Source organism: Culex quinquefasciatus, chromosome 1 (genome assembly GCF_015732765.1).
Source record: "Culex quinquefasciatus strain JHB chromosome 1, VPISU_Cqui_1.0_pri_paternal, whole genome shotgun sequence".
Classification (NCBI taxonomy): Eukaryota; Metazoa; Arthropoda; class Insecta; order Diptera; family Culicidae; genus Culex; species Culex quinquefasciatus.
The window spans coordinates 58,027,221-58,038,259 of NC_051861.1; the positions used below are offsets into that span (position 1 = coordinate 58,027,221).

Here is an 11,039-nt window from a genome sequence, read left to right on the forward strand (position 1 = left end):
AACAAAAGCGTAAACTATTCGTATTCTTTATTCTGTATCCAATTATGTTTTAAAAGTTTACTTGAATTGTAAAAGTTTATTTACATTTAGCAAGGTCAATTTCCAGTTTCTTCAGAAACTAATATTATCAGAAATAAATCTTGATATTAAATTGTGTTTCTTCATTTTTTCTAGAGCACTTAAAAAATATATGGATCCAAAAAAATAATAAAATGTATACTTCCGCTTGAATTCGGGAATTCCCGGGAAATTTATAAATTTCCCGGGAAATGGGAAATATATTTTTACGGGAAATCCCGGGAATTCCCGGGAAATTTTTTCCCGGGACGGGAATTTGGACGCTCTACTTCTTCACTAAAACTCAAATTCGCTCAAACTCCGAATTAACGCCCCCCTTCATGGCGCTATTCAACACGATTTGCAGCGCCAATTCAAAAAGTGTAGTCTCCTGTTGCACCAATGTAAAATATATTAAAAAAACGAAGTTGACTTTAGATCTGTCGGCCGGTACTAAACCAACCACTGTCTTCATTTTAACTACAAGGACATCGCCGCCCTGTTTGAGTAAGGCACAGAGCGACTGCGCCGGATACCCGTCCGCCTCGGGATTCGAACCAGCAAAATATATGTAAAATATACCAAAGTATTATTTATTGAGATTAAAGATTCACTGTTAGCGCCCTTTCGCAATCTAAACAAGCACCCCATGCGCCCCTTTCGAGAAAACCCTCCCCTTTCGAAAATCCTGTGCACGACCCTGCTCCGGACAGGTCTCTTTTATGATAGGAAAACTACTTGGAATAGCTATCCTTCAGATAAATATTGACAAATCCCCCCCCCCCTCGTGGACAGTTGTTTATACAACCCCCCCCCCCCACCATGACCATAAGCATCCGCTCTCTTGGAAGGTGGTGCCAAGTAGGCCATCATCTCGGCTCCTTCGGGTGATGCCCCAACTTTCGTCGTCCGTTTCAACCTGGACACGTACAACTCCTCGATGAAGATCGTCTCGACGCATCCTCAACCACCAACTGCCTGGCCCAGCTGACCAAGGTCATCAACGAAAGCTTTGGCATCTTCGAGGGTTTGATGATCATCGTCCATGCCACCAACTCCACGCAGTAGAACGTTTACGGTGTTTTCGGTGAGATGTGGCGTGACCTAGAACCAGATCATATAGTAGGACATGTAGGCCGTTTGATTATCAACGACTGCCAGTCGTTAACGCTCATCTTCTTGTACGACAACGAGTTAAGTTCTAGAGTCCTTTTCAAAAAAAACTCTGGAGTTACTTCATCCGTGTCGTCAACCTGTACAAGTTCATGTAGAGCAACAAAAAAATTCAACAACAGAAATCAATGAATGTTACTCTTCAGAAAGAGGTTTATTTTTTACGGGGATTCCATCTTGAAAAACATTGACTTGAGCCACTTGAGCTTTAAGGTTAATCTGAGGCATCGTTCCTTAGCCACAGCGCAACGATTGCTGCTCAATTGGTTATTCAGACTCTGCTTTAAATGCTGCTGATTGCGTAACCGCTTCCACCAACGGTTCTTCAGAATGCGATCCTCGCGGCCCTTCTTTATCACTAACGGCGGAGGCTTCTTCCTGACCGTGGCATTCTGCGACTTCTGTGGATTCGTGTTCCTCGATCTGGCCAAACAATCTGCGAGTAGCAAGGGGCACATTTAAAAGGAAAAAGAAAGTTCCGGAGATAGTTGGTGCTCCGTTATCAGCCAGCTACGGCGGTCCATTCCGGAGTCGCTGCAGCAACAGTTAACTGTTATTAGTTTGGCTGCTGTCCGCCAAACGAAGCCGGAGCAGTTGATTGCAATAACTTCGGCGATTCCTGCTACTAAGGCTGAGCGGACGGGCCCCTGCTTTGCTTATGTTTCGACGAGCGGTCCGTTTTCGCTGCTGCTGGCCACCGTATTCAAACAAGCCGGTGTCGACGGGGCACTCTTGGCGCGAGAACAAGACTTTTCCGGCGTAAACGATAGATGCGAGGAACCTTCCGGTAGTTCCGAATGCTCTCCGGCGGTCAAATCCGGACAAAGAATTGCTCGACGATTCCACCTCGAAAAAAAATAAATTAGTAAAAAACTAAGTACAACTTCTCACTCCCAAACTAACTTCTTCCTTGGATGTTGCTTTTCCAACCGCTCCCGTTTTGTGACCCGACAGAAGCTTGTCGAACGCGTTGCTTTGGCCCGTTACAGCTCACCGCGACAACAGCGAGTGCGATTTACAAGTAAGTGGCCACTCAGCGTGCAGTTGCACTTAAACTTCCGCCGACTTCCACTAGCAGCGGAGACAGAAATGCTTCTACTACTGCTGTTACTATCGGTACTGCCATTTCCGCTTAAGGTACTGAGAGAAAAGACGGCAGTTTGTTGAAGCTGCTCCGCTTTCCCCGTGATCGTGATCTAAAGGTAGAAACCCGTTTCCTCAATCTCGATGTTTTCCTAATCGTAATATCACAACCTACCTTTTTCTTGCCAATGTTGTCGCTTCCAACTCAACTTCTTGAGGGCCTCCATCGATTCCGGATTAAAATTTCCGAACCCCAAAAAACATCAACAAAAATTTAATTTACATTTAATGTTTACTTTTGAAAGTATGACATTTCGTTTTACACGTGAAATGGAAATCAGTAATACCCATCAAAATTCTCATCATTCCCAGCATCATTCCGGAATAATTCTGGTATAAACGGAATAATCAGAAGCAAAATCAGAATCAAAAGTAAATCATTCGAGTTTTATTCCAGAATGATTGGAATGATAAGAATGTTTTGCTCTATTTTTTTTTCAGCTTTGTAGAGATGTCGGTGAGCATCTCTCTCTGCATTACCCAATATTTGTGTAACCTTTCATGAGAATGAGCTTGTACTGATATCCGTGTTACCGGATGATTGAGGGATCGGGAGAGAGAGGGACAGATCGGGAAACGTGTGTGACGTGTACGGAGCGGAGCGGATCTCGACTGAATCCGAACAGGGCAATCTGCAACCGGACCGTGGTCAGTGGGCGGTCGGGAGGATGGCTACTGCAGCCTTCGTGCTGCGTCCGGAAGCAGGACGTCCCTACATCTGGCGACGAGGAGAAGAATGGTAAGCGAGTTGGAAAGTGAGTTCAGAGCGCGGGCGTAGCGCCAGTTTGCTCTTGCTTGAGATGAGTCTCATTATTTTTTGCGGCTGCTCGGCAAGATTGCTGTATGGCCAGGTTTTATAGACTGCATGTTGAACTGATTTACTTTGTGGAAAGTTGTCAAATTCAGCGAAAAAGTGAACAGCTTTTAAGTGTTTGAAGCCATCAGGAAACTTATTTTTCATGATGATTGATGCTCCATCCTAGCGTTGTGCTGCTGTGTTTGTTTATCAATTTTTATCATTTTTTTTGATTTCCAAACCGACTGAAATTGCAGTACTGGAAGGCAGTATGACGTAGGGCTACGTTGACAATCTGAACGAAGTTTTTTTTTATGGAAGAGTTAATTGTTTTAAGTTCGATGGAAATGCTTGATTCTGAGACTTCGGTTTAAAAAAAAAATCACGAAGGAAAGAAGAATTTTCTTAACTCTGAGGAGTTCTTGCATTTTCTGAGGAATTTGCTGAGTAGTTAAAGTTCGCTGTTACAAAACTCTGAAAAGTTGTTGCATTTTCTGAGGAATTTGCTAAGTAGTTTTAGTTTGCTGTTACCAAACTCTGAGGAGTTGGAGCATTTTCTGCGGATATTCTATGTTCTCTGAGGAGTAATTCAATCTTCAAAATAAACCGTGGTTTGTTGTTACAGAATTCGGGTTGGAGCATTTTCTGAGGAATTTGCCAAGAAATTTATTTTGCTGTTACACAACTCTGCGGAGTTAGAGCATTTTCTGAGGATATGCTTAGTTCTTTGAAAAGTGATGGAAAGTTATATGACATACGCAGATGGCGCCGGTGAGAGTTCGGCGGAGGAAGTACACGATTCATCAACGGGTTGCATCGAAGAGGTTCGGTGACTTTTCACATCGTGGCGTACGGCTGCCATGTTTTTGTTTTCAAGATTCTTACAGAAGTAAACATACAGTGTTTTTACTAATACAATCCCATTTTTCCACGTACAAGCCAAACAAACGCACGCATACTGCCCTATTGCAAGGATGAGGAAGGTTGCAGTGCTAGATTGAAATTTGACGTAGGACTATTTTTGGTAAAGAATAATAATAATATAATCAAAATACATTTTGAGTTGACTGTGTTTCTGAGGCGTTTAACTGGTCGAACTAGAGAAACTCTGGGAAGTGCTGAAGGTACCGTTAAAACAAAATAAAAATCGAAGTTTGTTGTTACATTACTCTGAGGAGCACATTGTCTGAGGAATTTGCAAAACAATGAATGTTTGAGGATTCGAGTATTCTCAGAACAAATCGAGATTTGTTGTTAGAAGGAAGCAATTCTGAGGAATTAAATTCATACAAATTCAGATAAAACTCTGAGGAGTTGATTCATAACTAGTTATTCTGAGGAATCTATTTCAAACAAACTCTGAGGAGTTATATGAGATGAAACTCTGAGGAGTTGATTCGGTACAGACAATTCTGAGGAATTGATTTCATACAAACTCTGAGGAGTTGATTCATTACAAATGATTCTGAGGAATTTATTTCATACAAACTCTGAGGAGTTGATTCATTACAAATGGTTCTGAGGAATTGATTTCATACAAAGGAGTTGATTCAGTATAATACATTGCTTTCTTACAACTCTGAGGAGTGAATTGAGATAAAATTCTGAGGATTTGATACAAGCTCTGAGGAATCGATTTCGTACAAATTCGACAATCTCTGAGGAGTTAATTCGGTGCATGTTCTGAGGAGTACAAAAAAAAAAGCTATAGTTTACTGTGAATTAAATTTTGAAGATTGTAATTTGCTGTGCACTGAAGAGTTGCCGTTAACAAAGAACGTAGTAGATGTGATAGACGAGTGATATATCAACAGTTGTTATTTGAGTTTCGATGATTTCAATAATGAAAATGTACATGGTGTCGGTGTGAATCAGAGAGATTTATTAGCAGATAAATTTTGTGATGAATCAGGAGAAAAATTTATTTCTGAGATATTGTAAAATAATAGAGTGGTATACAAGTCAGAAAAACTGATGGAGAAGAATTTTTAGTATTTGAATGGGCAGAAATTGAACAAATGAACTCCGAGAATTAATCAAGTGATGAAGCTCTGCGAAGCTTATTCAAATGTAGCTCTAAGGAGAAAGCAAACTCTGGGGAGTTAGTTCAAATTTGGAGAACCATTTTCGTAAAATTTAAAGGACCATTTTCTGAAACTCTAAAAGTTGGCATAATGAAATTCTAATGGCAACTGTAACAACTTTATGTACTTTTAATGGGTTTTCGTTGAGATTGCTGTTTGATTATAATTCTGATTAATATTTGAAATGACGTTTCGGCTTAAATAATTTAGAAGTTTACTGATCACTTATATTTAAGGAATTTTGAGGAGTTTACAGAGCATTGTACTATGAGTGATGACGGATTCTGTGTAGTTTTCTAAGTTCAAATTCTACGGAGTAATGATACCACCTGGTAGGTGAAGAAAATAGTTGTTTTCGCCTTTGGTTTGAGATATGTTTAAAATAAAAGATAAATACAAACTCTGAAGACTGATGTTCTGATAAGTTGAACGTAGAAAAGATGTATATTTTTGAAGTAGCCAAATAATTCAATGTGATTTACTGACAGCGTTAAATTTGGACGTGTCACATTCTAGAGAAGTGTTGAAGAAGATAATGAATTAGGTTTAAGTTCGCAAAAAAAAAAGAAATAAAGGGAAAGATTCGGAATGACGGGCATTTTCATAAATTGCCTTTACAAACCGGTACTACTATTGAGATGAAATCAAATGAAGAATTCATATAACTGCAGAACATTTTTGAGTGCTTTCCTCAAACGCATGTGGTCAATAAAAAGTCTTTCAGTGAAGGCGGCGAATATCTGTGGGTTGTGGTGCTGATCAGACATGCACAGGCACCGTACTTGGCTAGCATGCGTGCAAAGCGTACCAATGCACGTCTGGTGCTGATGATTGTATTGTTATATTGATGATTACAAATGAATATAAATAAATTCAGAAGTTTCTTGATATAGTTCAAAGATCTGTGAAAGGAGAATGGGCAAATTTGGTCCAAGGATGTACACGAACGGGACCAACTTTTTTCGAAAGATCTCGCCGAGACATGAAAAAAAGTCTTCTGGACCAACTCTCTAAACCCCGGGGTTCAAAAGTTACATGCTGTTGATGTTTGAGCATTTTGGGTTAAAATGTACAAAAAATCGATTTTTTGGTATTTCTAAAATCATTTATAAAATCTCTGTTTCATTATGGATTTCGATTTTCTTGACTTCATTCGACGCGTATCAGCAAAAACTATGAGTTCTGATATGTCTTAGCATGATTGAAACATGATTTCTCTTGTTTTTATCCGTTTGAACCGTTTGTGCAAGAGGCATCCCATAGAAACAAGTCGAAACTTCAAGGTTTTGAAACCGGGTCCAACCCAGACTGCTTCAGTGAGTATGGAAGGCTTCAGTGCAATGTTGTAACAACTTATTGGGATGGTCTGAGTCATCCGAGAACTCCTTGGAGTTAAGACCGGTGAGTCTACCGCCGTAACAAGCAAGATGTCGGCGGTTTTTGACAACGGAACATACCCGCATAGCTTCAGTGAGTGTGGTAGACTACTTTGCTAATGTGTTAGGATGTCTTGAGTCATCCAAGGACTCCCTGGAGTTATGATCTGTGGAGCTACAGCCGTAACAAGCAAGAGGTCGACTGTTTTTGACCCCGGAACATACACGCATAGCTTCAGACAGTATGGTAGACTGCTTTGTTAATGTGTTGGGATGTCTTTGGTCATCCTAGGACTCCCTGGAGTTTAGATATTTGGGTCACTGTAACAAGAAAAATGTCGATGATTTTTAACCGCGCATCATAACCGCAAAGATTCAGTGAGTATGGCAGACTGTATTGCTGTTATGTTGGGATGTTCTGGACCATTCCAGGGAGTCCTTGTAACAGCCGTAGACCTACAGATCATAACTCCAGGGAGTCCTTGGATGACCCAAGACATCCTAACACATTAGCAAAATAGTCTACCACACTCACTGAAGCTATGCGGGTATGTTCCGTTGTCAAAACCGGTCGACATTTGGATTGTTACGGTAGTAGACCCACAGATCTTAACTCCAGGGAGTCCTAGGAGAACCCAGGACACTCCAACACATCAGCATAGTAGTCTACCATGCTCACTGAAGCCATGCGGGTATGATCCGTGGTCAAAAACCGCCGACACCTTGCTTGTTACGGCGGTAGACTCACCGGTCTTAACTCCAAGGAGTTCTCGGATGACTCAGACCATCCCAATAAGTTGTTACAACATTGCACTGAAGCCTTCCATACTCACTGAAGCAGTCTGGGTCGGAGCTGGTTTCAAAACCTTGAAGTTTCGACTTGTTTCTATGGGATGCATCTTGCACAAACGGTTCAAACGGATAAAAACAAGAGAAATCATGTTTCAATCATGCTAAGACATATCAGAACTCATAGTTTTTGCTGATACGCGTCGAATGAAGTCAAGAAAATCGAAATCCATAATGAAACAGAGATTTTATGAATGATTTTAGAAATAGCAAAAATTCGATATTTTTTACATTTTAACCCAAAATGCTCAAACTTCAACAACTTGTAACTTTTGAACCCCGGGGTTTAGAGAGTTGGTCCAGAAGACTTTTTTTCATGTTTCGGCGAGATCTTTCGAAAAAACTTGGTCCCGTTCGTGTACATCCTTGGACCAGCTCCCATACAAATTTGCCCATTCTCCTTTGGGGGGGATGTAGAGATGTCGGTGAGCATCTCTCTCTGCATTACCCAATATTTGTGTAACCTTTCATGAGAATGAGCTTGTACTGATATCCGTGTTACCGGATGATTGAGGGATCGGGAGAGAGAGGGACAGATCGGGAAACGTGTGCGACGTGTACGGAGCGGAGCGGATCTCGACTGAATCCGAACAGGGCAATCTGCAACCGGACCGTGGTCAGTGGGTGGTCGGGAGGATGGCTACTGCAGCCTTCGTGCTGCGTCCGGAAGCAGGACGTCCCTACAAGCTTGTCTCTGGCTTGATTTTTAAATCATATTCTTCAACCGGCAAGGCCATGGTTCCGGGACTGCTTAGTGAGACATTCATAGAAGCACACCGGATCGTCTGTCTGAACAAGTCCGAGGATGACCGGAACGCCGCCGGAAATATTACCTTGGGCAGGCGCGGCTCTCACCGAAGAAGCCTGAACTGTGATTGAAGGGGTGTCATTGTGCTAGAGAGCAACAAATTGAATAAATTCTGTGTGAGAAACAATTTGAAATTTTATTTTTGAACCTTCTTAAATTTGTTAAATTTCTTAAAATGCTTTCCACTTTCTTCTCGTGCATCAACTTGTCCAGATTTTCCTCCTCGACAAACTTTCGCTCAACCGCTCCTTAAACCGGTCATCTTTCACCACGAACCCGAACCGTTTGCCAAATTCTTTTTGCATCTTGTCTCCTTCCGCAGACGGTCTTTCCGCTCTACTTTTCGCTGTTCCAGTTCGTGTTTCCACTTGGCATCCATCTCGTCCGGATCACGGGCTGCTCGAGCAATTGCTTACGCCGGTAGTTTCCCTCGGCTTGTCAAAGTACTTGTTCATCTCCGCTTCGCGCCGGGCCACGCTGACCTGCATGACGATATGCTCGACGAGCCGCTGGTGCACCGGATGTTCCGATAGCTTCGTGTCGATTAGAGCTCTAATTACCCCAGAAATGCCAGATCGCATGGGAATCGGAAGATTGAAATTGAAAGGCCTGCCGCTTCTCCGCCGAAACCGCATATTCGCCTTCAAATTCTCGTCAATCTCCCGCTCAGTACCCGGTCCGCCTCGTCCACCACCAGAAATTGTAACGCCCGGAACGAATACGTATTAAACCCGGTCAAATGGGCCACCAACAATGTGTGGTCGCGCCAGAAACTGTTGTGACTCCAGAAGCTGATCCGTCCCGCCAGTGACCGCGCAAACCTTCACCCCCATCGGTTGACTGGCCACCGAAAATTGTTCTGTAATCTGGTAGGCCACAATGCATGATGAATGCTCGACGTTTGGTTTTAAAAAGATGTTTAATTACTTTTTTCAACAAGAAAATGACAGCTAACACGCATAAATGAAATTAAGTAGAAACGGAATAATTAATATTATGCCAGCATCATTCCAGAATAATTCTGGAATGAACAGAATGATTCGAATGAAAATATTCGATGTGTCAACCCCCTTGGTCCCATAAGACAGCAATTCCGCGATTCCGGCAACCGGCCATCTTCATCAGTGGCCACGCCGTCGTCTGGACAAAAAACAAATTCTGATTAGATTTATTATAACAATTTAATTTGCAAATTTAGACTTACCAGAAAAATCAGAACGTGCTTCCTGATTGAAAAAAAAAACTCGTTTGACAGTTCTGCCGAAAATTCACAACCACGCAAGAAAAAGACAGAACGACCATCGAAACTTCGATGAAAAACAAAGACATTCCGTCTCTTTCACTCCAACGCGCAAGATACAGTTCATCGAACTAGCCTCGTTGCCTTACAAAACATCGTGGGTTTACGGACTTTCGATCTGGGAGCATGGTTTCGTGCTAGACGCGGTCGATAGTATGCTGGAGTGCTTATATTAAAATTGTGAAGTAATGCTTTGAAATATAAATTAATGATAAAATTAAACAGCAGTTATTTTCGCAAAATAAAATAAATCGTTGTATTTTGTAAGGTGTGATCGTGTTCAACTGCGTCAGCTGAATCCTAAGCAGCCACTGCTTGTCCCGTTCGCTCATCAGATTCGCGTACGCGTCGTATTCCCCGGAGCGATTCAGCTTATCACGATGGTCTGCTGCTGGTTCTGTTGGCAATTAAGTTTTTTTTGCTGCTGCTGATTGCGATTCTGACCCTGCTGCTGCACCGGATGATTTTGCTGAACCTCCTGAACCAGCCGCTGGTCAAAATTCATGTAGATCTCACTACTTGGGAAGTTCGGCGGAAGCACATTTATTGTAAATTGAGACAGATCGTTCGGGAAACGGGAACCATTTAAAACGGTGGAGAAAAGTTCATTGGAATCGTCAACGGCCTTGTGTTGTTGATATTCAGCTCGAACCATCTAAAACAAACTTACAATTAATTAATAGTCTCCCATAGGAACCATTCACAAACCACGTGGACACTTTTTTGGAAATGGCAACCCCCCTCCCCATCGTGGGCAATTTCCATACAAATAATAAATGGAGCGTGGACAATCGCCAAAGCACCCCCCCCCCCCCCCAAAGGTGTCCACGTGGTTTATGGATGATCCCATAGTTTAAAAAACCCTCTCCTTACTTGGCTCCCCCGCATGTCATATGATGGTGGTGCTGTAGCTGCTGTTGCTGATGCTTGTACGGCATGCTCGGAATCAACCCGTGAATCAACCACACGCTCAGTTCCAGGTGCAACATCGCCTCCCTCTGCTCCAACCGAAACCAATTCCTCATAAATCCTCCCAGTCGTTTTCAGCGTCGTACTCCAAAGCATCCGGCACAGCATCGATCCGCTGGAAGATGCGTGTCGAAGCCAAAGAATTGTGGCAGCGAACTCAAATCAGAATGCAAAACTCGGCGACGCATTTTTTTTCTTAAATCTAAATCAAAACACAAACACTTGACAGCTGTGCGAGCGAAAATGACACGAGGCAGACCAATGTTTTCAAAGCAGGTGTGGTGCTGTCAAATTTCAAATGACGCGAGGAATTTAATTCCTTAATGTATTAAATGCGAAAAATTAATACATTAAGGCCAATGTCACGCCCCTCGCGTGGCACAGCGATCGGCGTCAACACGTCAAGACGTTCTTGATGGGGACGCTCGCAGGAAGAGTGTGAAGGTATTAGCTGTTCTCGGTGACGACGCCCACTCCAGTTTCG

At 42.4% G+C, this 11,039-nt stretch overlaps 1 long non-coding RNA gene and 1 pseudogene across 1 annotated transcript; one reads left to right on the plus strand and one right to left on the minus strand.

Moving 5' to 3' along the window:
* Window positions 1-706: 706 nt before the first annotated feature.
* On the plus strand, window positions 707-1,125 carry LOC6047891 (annotated as a pseudogene).
* A 230-nt stretch (window positions 1,126-1,355) lies between these two features.
* Window positions 1,356-2,366, minus strand: LOC119765456. The gene is made up of 2 exons (XR_005276744.1): window positions 2,134-2,366; window positions 1,356-2,076 (listed from the first exon to the last, which is right to left on the minus strand). It is a non-coding gene; the product is annotated as an uncharacterized LOC119765456 (long non-coding RNA).
* Window positions 2,367-11,039: the final 8,673 nt, after the last annotated feature.